At 44.5% G+C, this 13,797-nt stretch overlaps 1 protein-coding gene across 8 annotated transcripts in view; it reads right to left on the bottom strand.

Annotated features, from left to right (window-relative positions):
- Rffl (ring finger and FYVE like domain containing E3 ubiquitin protein ligase) overlaps positions 1-13,797 on the bottom strand; it is a 63,981-nt gene that overhangs the window by 26,989 nt on the left and 23,195 nt on the right. Inside the window, exon 1 of one of the 8 annotated variants that reach the window (XM_051179774.1) lies at positions 3,735-3,867. The exons of 6 other annotated variants lie outside the window; for them this stretch is intronic. The gene's annotated coding sequence lies outside the window, so the exon portion shown is untranslated. Of the gene's footprint in view, positions 1-3,734; positions 3,868-13,797 lie in introns of those variants that run through there. One more of the 8 variants, XM_051179773.1, reaches the window with a different exon arrangement.

The raw sequence follows: 13,797 nt of genomic DNA, 5'->3' as shown, positions 1-13,797 counted from the left end.
TATTCATTTCAGAATAAAGAACTCAGAACCCTAAGTCACAGAGGAAACAAGAATACGGTGGGAACTTTAGAACCCACAGCTGAATGAAAACCCCCACTGAAGTGGTGTGCGGGCCAGACATAAACAGACTTCACAAGGTGGGAACTCATTTCCAATTCCTTTAGATCCTGAGAGATGTACCCCACCCGCAAGGCAGTCTTTTGGGTGCAGGTAATGGATAACACAGTTTTCCTAGATGAGAATTTTATCCCAGGGATAAAATTATAGAAGACAGAAGTTTTGGGGGGGAAGGGAGTTGTTCCCAAATATAATATGCTTTAATTTCGTTTTAGTATCAGACTGTTCCTTAAATTCTGGCTATTATAGTGAGTAAGTTCGATTGAATGTGGTCTCTGGGCTTCAGACTAAACATCTCCATACTCACAGGATAGGCTACAGAGGTGGTGCTCTCCGTGGAGAAAACTTACGTGTACTAAATTTCCAGCTTTCCATAAAGAGCAGAGGGCAATCAGGTGTGGTAGCCTAAACCTATAATCCCAGCACTTGCAGGGTGGGAGGTAGGCAGGTGAATCAAGAGGGGTGCAAGGACTGAGCTACATGAGACCATTTCTCTTTTACACACACACACACACACACACACACACACACACACACACACACACACACACTATAGCAGACAGCAGTGCTAGGCATAAACATTACTGCAAGGGGTCAGTAAAGGATTAAATGCCTGCCTCTCTCCAAACTCGCACACACCAGTGTCTTTAGGACAGTTAAGCTCCATGGTTCCTTTCTACTACCAAGCTAGATACTTTGTTACAAAGGATCAGAGCCACCAGCACCGGGAGGCAGAGGCAGGAGGATCTCCAAGTTCCAGGCCAGCCTGGTCTACAGAGCAAGTTCTAAGATAGGCTCCAAAGCTACAGGGAAACCCTTTCTCAAAAAACAAAACAAAACAAAACAAAAATAAAATAAAATAAAATAAACTTTTGACAAAGGATCACAAAGCCTTTGGCAATGAGATATCTCCTGTGATGCTGTTTTGAGGAGCAAAAGGAGCTGTGATGGGAACTACAAAGAATGCAAAGAAACACAAAATCAAAATACACAGAAGTAGAATATCAACACAGAAACCCTAGAAATCAGAGCACACCACTCTAGTCAATACACCCAGGTCTGGGCAGAGCTTCACCTGTTCCACCCAACATGCCCCACACAGGCTGGCAGAAGCAACAGCAAAAATATGGCAATAGGACACTAGAGGGCCCCAGAACATAAAGGGTTAAAACAACACACCTAGCGAGGACAGCAGGGAGACCACGCTTCCCCCCCCCCCCCAGCAGCAAATGAGCTCTCTTCCTGAAGTGGGAACCACTGTAAACAACTGAAAAACATACATAATAATCACAAGTTATAAATGTTCTCTGGTAACTCCCTGGTTCCAACTAGTCTATGACAAATATCTGCAGAGGGATCTCAGCATCTGCTCCGAAGTTCAAGGAAAAGTAATTCCTACCGATGGAGCAGTGCCAAAATATCACCCCCGGGGTCGGACCAATTAAATGGCTGCTTCTTAGTGTGGCGTTTAGGAGAGATGACAGATTGAACACTGCGGAGTAAACCCACACATTCATTTCAGCCCAAGCACACTGCCCCAAAGGGGGAGTCAATCAGAAAAGGAAGCAGTTTGTAGTGAAGTCTTCTAAATGAGGCTGAACACAGAATAAACGGACCCATGGTTTAATTACTGAAGGATCCTTCTTCCATTAAAACTGATGACACAATTCATGAGGCCTGGAGAGACTCAGCTCCCTCTAGACCTCCTGTGCAAGAAACAGGACTCATCCCATAAACTTTCTGCCTCAAGAAGCTGCCTTCACAAAACACTATCTAGATACCAGACTACAGGTGAGCCAGATTAAAACAAAAAAGCCAGGGGTCAGGGGAGAGGGCTCCTGGTGCCCCGAGTGGGGGAAGCAATGCACTAATTCTGATTAGGATCAAACGATGCAACTTGCTTTTCTTCCAAAGTACCCTGCACAAAATGTGGCCAAATGTAATACATTTCCTCCAAATAACAGAACCAGTTACAAGAATCACTGAAAGGGTTAAAATATGTGTGTTATGGATTTACCTGTGCACTTAGGGAAAAATGGCTATAAAGATGTTTTCTTTTAAAACTTTGATTACATTAAAATGTAATTATTACTACAGCATGCGCCAGAGCCCATGTACAATCGAGAGATTAACTTCCAGGTATCAGTTCTCTCCTACCACAAGGATCCTGGGGACCAAATTGGGGCCACCAGGCTTGGCAGCACGCACCTCTACTCACTAAGACTGCTTGCTGCCCTCCACCTTGTTTTGAAGGCAGCTTTGCTGCACAGGTGTTGCATAATAAGCCAGATGATCCTCCTGCATAACCTCCCATCACTGAAGGGGTGCTGGAGCTGGGGTGATAAGGCTTTTATAAATACAGGTTTCAGGGACCTGAACCAGCTTTGCTGGTCTAAACTAATTGCTTTCAAAGTTTTTGACTTTTGTTTCCCAGCTGGAATCTATATTGCCCAGGCTGGTCTCAAACATCAATGGGCTCAAGCCACCCTGCCACCTCAACAGGTACATGCCAGTATACCCGACTTTTCAAGGCTTTGAGAAGACAAAGACCCCCTTCTCTCAGCTTTCCTACCTCCTTTAGGCATGCCAAAACCTTACTCCACTTCAGTCTAGTTCTTGGCAAGAGGCTGGATGATCTTTGGCCTTTCCCACTGGCTCTAAATCAGTGTGGAACCCTTGAAGAACCTAATAGAGCCATTTACAAGTAGCCCGTCCTCCAATTGCATTCCTTCCCTTTTCTACCCCTTGGCAGGAAGTGTCCATTTGTCTTTTACTCTCCTGCACTCCAGCCAACTCACAATCTGGCGCTTCCCTGCCAGATTTGGGGTAGAACCACCATCCTCACCTCCACCCAGACCTAGAGCTGCAGTGGCTCGGGCACCATGCAGCGCCTGTACAAGGTCAGTGATGGAAGAGGAAGCCAGACCAAGCACCTTCTTTTTTTCTCCCAAACTCTTCACTGGCTCTGATGTTTGGTCTCAATTTGAAAATTATGCTGACTTCTGCACCATTTTCTGCTCCTGCTGGATGTGATATACCCAGCATCCATTCCAAAAAGCAGAAGGAAATGGAGAGGTCTAGCTGTAACCTGCCAGTACTACTAGAAACAAAAAATAAAGACTACCTTTGTAAGTCAGGCACACACCTTTAATCCCAGCATTCAGGAGGCAGAGGCAGGCAGACAGATCTTTGTGAGTTCGAGTCCAGCCTGGTGGTCTACAGAGCTAATTCCAGGACAGGCTCCAAAGCTACACAGAGAAACCCTGTCTCAAAAAAACCCCTACCTTTGTAATTTCACCATTCTCCCCTACCTGTACTTAATCTGGGCCCTCAGATACTACTTAGCTTCTATCTCACAACAAATTATAAAATGGCTCCTATTCAACATCCCCAACGTCAAGACCCCAGAGCTGACTTCAGCCAAGTGCAGTCCTCAGAGATACCTTAACTTCCAAGGCCACCAGTCCAGTCTGACCCCACCCCCACCCCATTTTTTAAAAACTTATTTTCTTCTTATTCATTTGCCCCTTGAGTTACAAAGCAGAAGGACATACAGACTTCTTTGCAATGTGGCTGGATATGGAATGCAGGGGAAAAAATGTAATTAAGGTCTTTACCTGGAAGCCTGGGTGCTTGTGAGCATGCTCAATTCAGTATAATAAACCAAGTTTACACTCAGCACCTGAAAGAGTGACACACAATGGCTCAGTGACCGTGGCTGGTTCTTAAGCATCCCTAAACAATCCTCTGTGAAACAAAAGGAAATGTCGGCTTTCAGAGTATGTTAATGGAACCTGATCTAAGATATGCTTAGGACAGTAAAAATATATTCCTCAGTCAAATGACAATTTAAAAGAAGACCTTTTCCTGCACCTAATTATATCCTGAGATGGCAGAATGGACCAGTTTTGAAATAACTCAAGCAGTTTTAATAATCCACAAAGACTCCAAGGTGACTCCCTGCAGGTAGCTATCCCATAGCCAATCTCATCCCTTAATCAAGGCAATAAAGCAGATTTCACAGTAGGAAACAATGAAGGGGGGGAAGTAGACCTTAGAAAATAGGGGCAGTTGAGATTGTTTACCAGCTGTGTGACCCCAGGCAAATTACTTATTTAATGGCTTCTCCAGAGACTTGCCAAAGGGGGAAACAATTGAGCAGCTACTATTAGATCCCTGCCTCCAGTATGCAGGGAAACTTAATTCAAAAATAAAAAAGTCTTCTGAAAGGCCCACAGTACTTTGTGGCCCATAGCTACCTTGGTCAGAACACACACAGAAGGCGCTAGGAATCCTGGATGTCCACAAAAGGAACCTGTTACTCAAAAATCTGGCAAATTATCTGCTAAAATTTCCTATTGTTATTTACAAAAAATAAATAAATAAATAAAGAGCTAGCACACACTTGAATCCCACACCTACCAAAAGTAGCAGACCAGCAGCTGTCAATCTAGTGCTACTTCATTTTATGAACCATATGGTGTAAATCAAGGAAAACAACATGTCTAAGATTCCAAAGAGAGACAGACATGGGCCCCAGAAGATGGCTATGCTGAGAGGCCAGAGCTGTGCTGTGGTTGACTAGATGTCCCCATAGGCTCCGTGTCTGAACACTTGGTCCCCAGGTGATGGCTCTGTTTTGGAAGGCTGTGAAATTTAAAGGAGATGGAGTCTCACAAGGAGAAGTCAGCACCATTGATGTGCCTTGAAGTTTTATAACCCACTGTCTACTCTTTGCTTTCCTATTATTGCAGATGCAATGTGACCGACCAGACATGTTTCTAGTACCATACGTTTCCTGCCATGGCAGACCATATCTCCACGAACTGTAAGCCAAAAATAAAAAAGTAAACAACAACAACAACAAAAACCCCAACCACCCTTTTTGCCCCTAAGCTGCTGCTAGTCAGGTTGAAGTCCCAGCACTGAGAAAAGTAACTCTTTTTGTGTGTGCAGTAAATGGCTATTAGGCTCGTTTCCACACAAGGAGCAGACTTCTCCAGGCAAGCTTCAATTGAAAGTTTTGGCCTCCAAAATACTCCCTCAGCCTCCCAGATGCTGGGATAATTACAGGTGTGCACCACACCTGGTTAAAGTTTTGACCTTTTACCCACAGCAAGTTCCTAAATACAAGCTGCAGTGGAGACAAGCACGTTCTGTTTGAACCCGACTTCCTGTTTGCCATTGTCTGCTTTGTACTGCAGCTCTGAGGCTCAACGTTAGACCTTTGAAAAACAGGTAACCTTTCTTGGCTTCTGACAACCGACTCACTGGACAGTAAAATCCATTACTATTTAAAGTCAAAGATTTGTCTAGCAAGCACTCCTAAAGTCACAAACCTCTAAGACATTTTCTGGATTTCCCATGCTTCATCCTAACATCTGGCCTGCAATAAGCAATAAAAATACCACAAACGGTGCTTAGATGAGGAAATTAAATCTAAAACAAAACTTGGAATATGAAGGTTGAAAAGGAGGGTCAAAGAAGTTGGAAAGGTTTTCATGATTAAACCTTGGCCCCCTTTCAAATGCAGAAGAAACAGATTTCTGTCAGCTGGTCCCCACTGAGCAGATTTCCCCCTTAACCAAGCATCTGAGACAGTTCAAAGGGTCCTTATGGCACACACTCCCATGAACCCAGGCTGCCACCCCCCCCAACAGCTACTGTTGAGCACTTCAGTGGCCTCAGCCATCTGAGGCCTGAACCCCTCACAGCAGGGCTGGAGGTTCCCCAAACCACACTCAGTGTTAGGAATAAACACTGGGCACAACAGCCTGGCTTTTATGGACAAGTCATTCCATTTCTGTCTGTCTCCTCATCTGGAAAACAGGAGGGTGGGGACTCCACTAATTTCTAATGGTTCCTCCAGCTGTTGAAAAAAAAAACAACTCAGGTTTAAAATTAGCAGTTGGTGGAAGTGCCTGTGACTTCCTGGATGGTTTCTTTGGTTTAAAAAGATGTCTCTAACGCACCACATCCCATTGTGGGAATATTGCATGCCTCAATCTGGCATTCAAAGAATCTCCCCTCTCTTCCCTTTCAAATGTGGGATAGAAAATTTCCCACGTGAAAGCAAACTACTGATAAACTTAAGGACCGTTCTTCATATACGATCTTTTTTATTATGAGTTTAACATAATCACATTTTGTTCCCACACGGGTCATGTGATTTGTGGAAGACGAGAGGCACAAGAGGGTGGGGGAGATGGAACCAGCAGCAGGAGGCACACCCACACGGTGACTGTTAAAGGGGGAAAAGAATCGGCAAAATCTGGCTGAGAGTAGGGAGTGGCAGAGACAAGTATGTTAGTCAGCGCAAGAGCAGATCACAAGCTTCTCAGAAAGAAAGGACAGGGGACAAATGTCGGTCAGAAGCTTTGCTTGTTCATGTGACGGACAGACAGACAGGATGCCTACAATGTGCAAGAAACAGAACTAGACACCAGGAGAAAGGCAGAAGTCAGCACACACATCCACTCAGGGCACACAGTGAGATAAAGACAGAAAATGCACTGTGACACAGAGGTGACAGAAAAGAGACTCTTTTGTTAGAAGACTCGGGAGGATGTGAGACTCCCAATGACACACCAGACAAAAGAGGCTTCATAGAAAGGATGACACTCTCAAGTCATAAGCAGGGCAGAAACAAAGGTGCTCGAGAGAGGAAGAAATCAAGGTTCATAGGTACAAGTACCTGGATTTGAGACACAGGCAGGCAGGAACTGACAGGACAGTCTTAATAATAATCCTAGCAATCAATCCTAGAGCTGTGACTAAACTGGACAGCTGGATGGGGCCAGAGTGAGGCTGCAGAGAGCAGCCTTGGAATCTGAATTTAAATGTCATGAAAGAAGGGGATGCTGACAAGCTAGGATCCTGAAGAAACTCAAAACCCTGGCCCATAAAATTAACATAAAATCTGTGTGCATGGTATGTAAAAAGTCTATGTTAAACAAGGACTGTGCCACTCTTGGGCCAGGCAGCCCAAAGCGGTGAGCAGCAGAGCCATAGCAAGGACCAAGGAAAGCAAGGAGGAGGAGCTAAGACATCTGAAGGTGAAGATGTCCCAGCTTTCTGCTGAGGTGACAGGCAATGCTGCCTAAGCTCTCCAAGTTACAAGTCAGCCCCAAATTCCATCGTGAATGTCCTTGTCATCATTAACCAGATTCAAAAGGAAAACTTAAGGAAATTCTACAAGGGTGAGGTACAAGCCTATGGGCCTGCTACCCAAGAAGACTACAGCCAATGTGCGGCTGGCTCACCTGATGTGCAATGTGCAAGTGTGAGGTCAAGACCTCAGGTGGTCACAGCAATCAAGCACAAGACTGGCTGGAAAAACAAACAAACAAACAAACAAACAAACAGGGTTGGAGAGATGGCTCAGCAGTTAAGATCACTAACTGCTCTTCCAGAGGATCAGGGTTCAATTCCCAGCACCCACATGGCAACTCATAACTGTCTGTAACTCTGAGATCTAACACCCTCACATAGACATGCATGCAGGCAAATGGCAATGCACATAAATCTAAATGTGGGCAAAATCCCCTACTGCCTGCTCCCTGGTCTTCACAGACATCTTCACAACATACTCCAGCCACCATGTACTCTGTCATGCCATCCCTACCTGCCATGATAGTAATTAATACAGCCACACTCTAGTCACAATGAACATTTGTTTAAAAGAAAATAAATAAGCCTGCACTACTTATTCCCTTCCTGCTTCAAACCTTCAATGGTTTCCCACCATGCTTTTGAATAAGCACAGACTCCCTTCCTTGTATGGCCCACCAAGGCCCCATGTGACAATGCTTCTGCCTGCCTTCCCACTTACTTTATACCTCTCCCCTCCTTCACCTCACTCTAACCTTCTATCGCTCTATTTTCAATTTCTCAAAAATAAATTGTATTTATTGCTCCATGGCTACACTTGTGGTCCCTTTCCTGGAATATTCTCACTGGCACAATTCAGGAGGAGGCTCTATTGGTCTTTCGTCGTCTGGCACACACATAGCAGGGGCTCCCTGTACTGGCTGAAGGAATACACCCCATGGTGTTCTTTCTGGCATCAGTTGAAAGGCTGCTGGATAGCCATTGCTCAAACATGGCATACTAAGTATAGTAAAAATCAAACCATTCAACTCTTCCAAGCCAGTTCCTCCACCTTCTGAAAGCAATCCGATCTACACTGGGAACTTCAGGACGATTAATTTCTCATTCATTTGCTCCACCTGTCCAAAATCCTAGTCACCTTTGAAACTGAATTCAAGTATCACTTCATTCCTGAATGCATTCAGTCCACCACTTACCCATTCAACAAACGCCACTCTTACGAGGGGGAGTACTGTGTTAGGTAGAAGAAAGGGAAAACAGTCAAATCATACTTAAGAGACTAAGACATACGATAACGTGCTTGACGCTAGGAGAAAGAAGCCCTGAGAAGGTGCTGTCTGATTGAGATGTAACTTACAGGAGGAAGCGTGGATGGAGGAGTACACCAGGCACAGCTTTGGCCAAGTACAGGAAGTAGCAGGAGGTCAGGTGTGGCGTCCTAATGCACAGAACATGATACCTTTATATACTAAACTTTCTGGACCTGTCCCCCACCCCCATTCTCGAGTTGCTGGTAGTCACCTGAGAGGACAGTGTCTCTTACAAACTAACACCCCCCCAGGAGACATTGAGTCATGCGTCTGGTATCTAGGAGTCCAAGCTTGTAAATTCCCCCAGGTGACTCAGATGTGCTGCCAAATTCATAAATCATATGCCTATTTACCCATTCAATGACTGCACATTGATTATTCTCTCATAAAAAAAAAAAATCTCTAAGGTTGATATGGTAAATTGTCGCAAAATTAGTAACAATAATCCCAACCAGGGCACATACCCTTTTGCAGGGTGACTTCAACACTCTACCCTCCAAGGAGTGAAGTCCACGATCTAGCCTGTTGATTCTGTGCTAGATTTGGCCAAAACAATGGGGCAAAGTGGTCAGCTTGAAGATTCTGACTCCGCAGCTTCCTTTATGGCCCAGGAGCCTAATATTGCTAACAATGAAAGAAACCAAGGAAGAGACAGACTTGCATGGACAATTACCAACAAGCCCCAAACGACAACTAGCAACAAGATCCCAACATGTGAATAAAGCCAAATTGATCCTCGAATTATAGCATGAAGCACCATGAGCTCACAGTTGTCATCTTATGCTACCAAAAGCTTTGGGGTAATTGTTTACAGAGTAATCAATAAGTAGGACAATACCAAACTCAAAACTCTCTGTAGCAATTAACTCCAGTGTTTCCTAATTTTGACGATCTAAAGGAGAAGCTCTTCCTCCCAGTCAAAGTAAATTCCTCCTTTAATTTAAGGCCATTAATTCTTAAATCTCTGAAGTTCATTAAGAACAACTGATAGTTCTGTTACCCTCTCTTTAAATTGTTAAGTATTTTATGCCACAGTTGTCCAAATCAGCAACTGCAACTCCAAGATATCAGCAGCTCTTTCACAGCTCTGAAGGGAACTTAATCTAAATCTCTGCCCCTCTAAAGAACTCAAGATTCAAAGGTTGAGGTTGATGGAATTCTGCTCCTCAGGGAGGCTGAAGAGCAAGTACCTTACCTCTCATCATTCTGGAGTCCCTCCAGAAGTCCTCATGCGCTTCTCCACACACACCCCCCCATAAAAACCCTTTTCCACTTGGCTCCTCCCTACCACTTCCTGTCAGCAACCTCCAGACCGCCGGTGAATTTTATTTAATCAAACACATCTTCGCATCATTAAACAAATGTTCTGGAGCATAAACAAAAGCAACACACCTTAAAATAATAGTCTGCAACATAACTCCCTCTGGCAACTATCCTTCTACTTGAAGATGGTATCGCTTAGCTTTTGTTTCTCCAGGTTAACAACTTTTTAAGTAACTGGACCTAGTTTTCAAGCTTTTATTCATCTCTTTAGTATAAAAGAACCAAAATTGAATGTCATCTGTACTTAACAGATGTTATTTCCTAACACTCAAGATTTTTCTATAATTTCACAGTCTAAATATGAGAGCACCCCAAAGGGTGTGACATACTCTGCAAACATAATCACCCACTAGGATGTCTGAGACCTTTTCTGCTTGTCACACAGTTCACTCCATTCCATGCTTCGCTCTTCACCTGGGCTCAAAGTACGGAAGGAAGCCTCAACAAACCTGGAGGCGTAACAGAAAGCCGGATGGACTGTAGCTCAGTGGAAAGGGCACTCCCATGCTAGCACGGGTGAGGCACTGGGCCCAATCCCCAGGGCATGGGCACAAGAACACATACACACAGGAGTGTGGAAGTCTCTAACTATAACAGCAGTCTTTCCATAGGTCAGAAAGCCAGATCTCTTGTTATGCCTCCTTCTATCTTGATCATAAAGTGGCCTTGCAAAGAAATGATCCTTAGCCCCTGCCTTCTGTGCAAAGGTGCCATTTATGTAGAACTGGACAGGGTTTATTTAATTATAAAGAGACCAGCTAGTTGCTTAATGCTATAAAAGAATACTTCCCCCACAAGTTTCATGTGAATACAGAACTAGCTTTATAACCACTGGTTGGGGGGGGGGCGGTTGAGTACTACAAGCATTAGATAAAATGAAATACAGAAATAGTTTTGTAATACCCTAAAAAAGTGTTAGGCAATGGGCCTGGAGAAATGGCTCAGTGGTTAAGATGGCTCTGCTGCTCTTGCAGAGGACCTGCTCCCTTATCACGCACACAGCCCATGACTGCCATTAACTCCAGTTCAAGGTTCTGATGCCTTCTCTGAGGGCACCAGACATGCATGTAGTGCACATACAAACATGCAGGCAGTCAAACATACACACAAAATAAATGCACTAGCAACATGGTGTGCCAAGATTTCAGCAAGCCCTTTAATCTTCAAATAAACTCAGAGTGACCATCTAGACTCCAGTGAAATAAACAAGCAGCCACGAGTCTGAGCTCATCCAACAGGAACCCAAGAATCCATCTACTGAGAGAGCATATGGATCATCTAACAGTTAAAAGAATAATAAAGACATTTGGAACAGTGGCTTCACCCCAAGGATCCATTTCAGCCACTCTGCATGATGTACCAGGCTCCAGACTAAGTGCCAAATTCAGTCAAGGAACAAGATAACTAGAGAATGGGAGAAAAAAGAGGGAGAAAACAGGGACACACACACACACACACACACACACACACACACACACACACACACACACACACACACGGAAAAATTATCAAACTCAGGTCAGGGACTTTATAGATGAACAAATCTGGGGATGAGACTTTGCCAGTTAGAGAAGGGGATGCTATTAGGAAAATGATCAATCCCTAAAGTAGTGGCTCTCAGTCTTCCTAATGCTACAACTCTTCAAACAGTCCCTCGAGTTGTGGTGACCCCCAACCATGAAATTATTTTCACTGCAACTTCATAACCTTGCTACTGTTAAGAATCATAATGTAAGCCGGGCATTGGTGGTACATGCATTTAATCCCAGCACTTGGGAGGCAGAGGCAGGTGGATCTCTGTGGGTTCGAGGTCAGCCTGGTCTACAGAGCAAGTTCCAGGAGACAGGCCCCAAAGCAATGCAGAGAAACCTTGTCTTGAAAAACAAAAAAACAAACAAACAAAAAAAGAAAGAAAGAAAGACAAGTCTTCACCCACTGGCCTAAAGGGATATGTCATGGCCAGGGAATGGAAAGGTGAACAATTCAGTGAGGGTAGGTGAGGGAGATAGAGATGGGCTAGTTATCAGTACCCATAGGACACTATCAAGTCTGGAAAGCTTTACAAATCACAGTAAGCAGCAATGATTCTTTTTTTTTTTTTTGGTTTTGTTTTCCAAGATAGGGTTTCTCTGTGTAGTCCTGGCTATCCTGGAATTCACTCTGTAGATCAGGCTGGCCCTGAACTCACAACGATCCACCTGCCTCTGCCCCCCTAGTGCTGGGACCACTGTCCAGCAGCAGCAATGATTCTAAAATCCAGGAACAGCTGGGCATTGATGGCATACCCCTTTAGTCCCAGCACTCAGGAGGCAGAGACAAGTGGATCTCTGTGAGTTCAAGGCCAGCCTGGTTTACAGAGTGAGTTCCAGGACAGGCTCCAAAGCTACCCTGCCTTGAAAAACCAACAAATAAATAAATAATGAAACCCAGGAACAGGAAAATAAGATTTGTTTTTTAAGAAGAAAATGTTGGCAAGGACATGAAGAGGAGGCATTATATAGAGATTTACATTGGAGTGGCAGAAGTCCAAAAGAGAAGTTCTGAACAGAACTTGCACCAGATTTCTGCTGGCAAAGCCACTCAGTCGTTGGTGTATGAACTCTTGGGAAAGGGTAGTCTCTGTATTTGAAGAAGGTGGGCCCTGTCTGAAAGTATTCACAAACAAAACTCTAAGCCAGTGAGATGCTTAAAGAAAACTAAACACTGTAATACAAATGCCTAAGGGCTGAAGAAACAGCTCAGCACTTAAGGGCACTTCTAGAGGAACGTGGTTCAATTCCAAGGACCCACACAGCTACTCACGTTCACCTGTCACTGCAGTTCCAGGGAATCTGACATAGCCTCTTCAGGCACCAGGCATGTGCATGATGTACTTGCATGCATGAAAGCAAAACACCTCACACATAACATAAAATTAAGGGGAAAACTTTTTTGTGTGTCCCCACCCCCCCACCCCCCCCACCCTGGTTCATTATGTTCCAGACTGTTCTGAAACTCACTCTAGACCAGGCTGGCCTTGAACTCACAGAGATCCACCTGCCTCTGCCTCCCAAGTACTGGGATTAAAGGTGTGTGTTAGTATGCTTGGCTAGGGTAAACTGTCTAAATGTCCACTCATCTGTAATTTAAAGTAATGAGGATGAAGAAAAGCCATATGAACAGTACTCCAATACAGTCAGCAGGACTTAGCAACCACAGCTCTACCACATTTAAAGGATGTGAACATAAAAATGAATGAAAAGGAAGATTTAGTGGGTATAATTAACAGTTCAAGCTTGCAGCAACATACATAGATAGCCCATAAGACAGCAGGTGAGACACAGCCAAGGCCCCGGCTGTCCAAACCCTTTAAACTCAACGTGTACACCACTGAACTCATCATTCTCACCTGCTGTCTTAGACAGTTTGTCAAGGTTTGTCCACTTGCCAATAAGGCTCAGGTCTGAGAAATACTGCTAGGCTAACAAGATATAATGAAGGTAGCTGAGTTTATGAGTGCGTTTTTGAGGGTCTTAGAGGGAAAGGATGATGGCAAAGCCTTGAACACCTCAACATTTATGAGATAGTGAAAAAATGTGGAAAAAAATTACAGAGGACACTGGGAGAGGAAACATGAAGAAAGCTTGGAGAAAGACTCAACAGTGTACCTGCCAGGCGGAGATCGAAGACAGAGTGGGGGGGGGCACTCATGCAAGGTGTGAGGGGTACCACTAAGTGGGGACTCCCTGTGGACTTCAGGGAAGTATGAGCAGGCTGGTAGGTGTGGAACGACAGAGACTGCATGCCGACCAGAGACAAGAAGGTTCAGTGTAGGCTTCTGCACATTCTGCCCTTACGGAAAATCAAGCGCCATAGACACACAGAATAAGACAATGAGATTCTCACATCCCCATTCTACGGCTGGAATAAACAGCACACTCTCTGACCGGCCTTATCC

This window comes from Phodopus roborovskii, unplaced genomic scaffold (assembly GCF_943737965.1).
Source record: "Phodopus roborovskii unplaced genomic scaffold, PHOROB, whole genome shotgun sequence".
NCBI classification, from domain to species: Eukaryota; Metazoa; Chordata; class Mammalia; order Rodentia; family Cricetidae; genus Phodopus; species Phodopus roborovskii.
The sequence above is the reverse complement of the archived record's forward strand: the minus strand, read 5'-3'. Positions and strand labels throughout refer to the sequence as shown.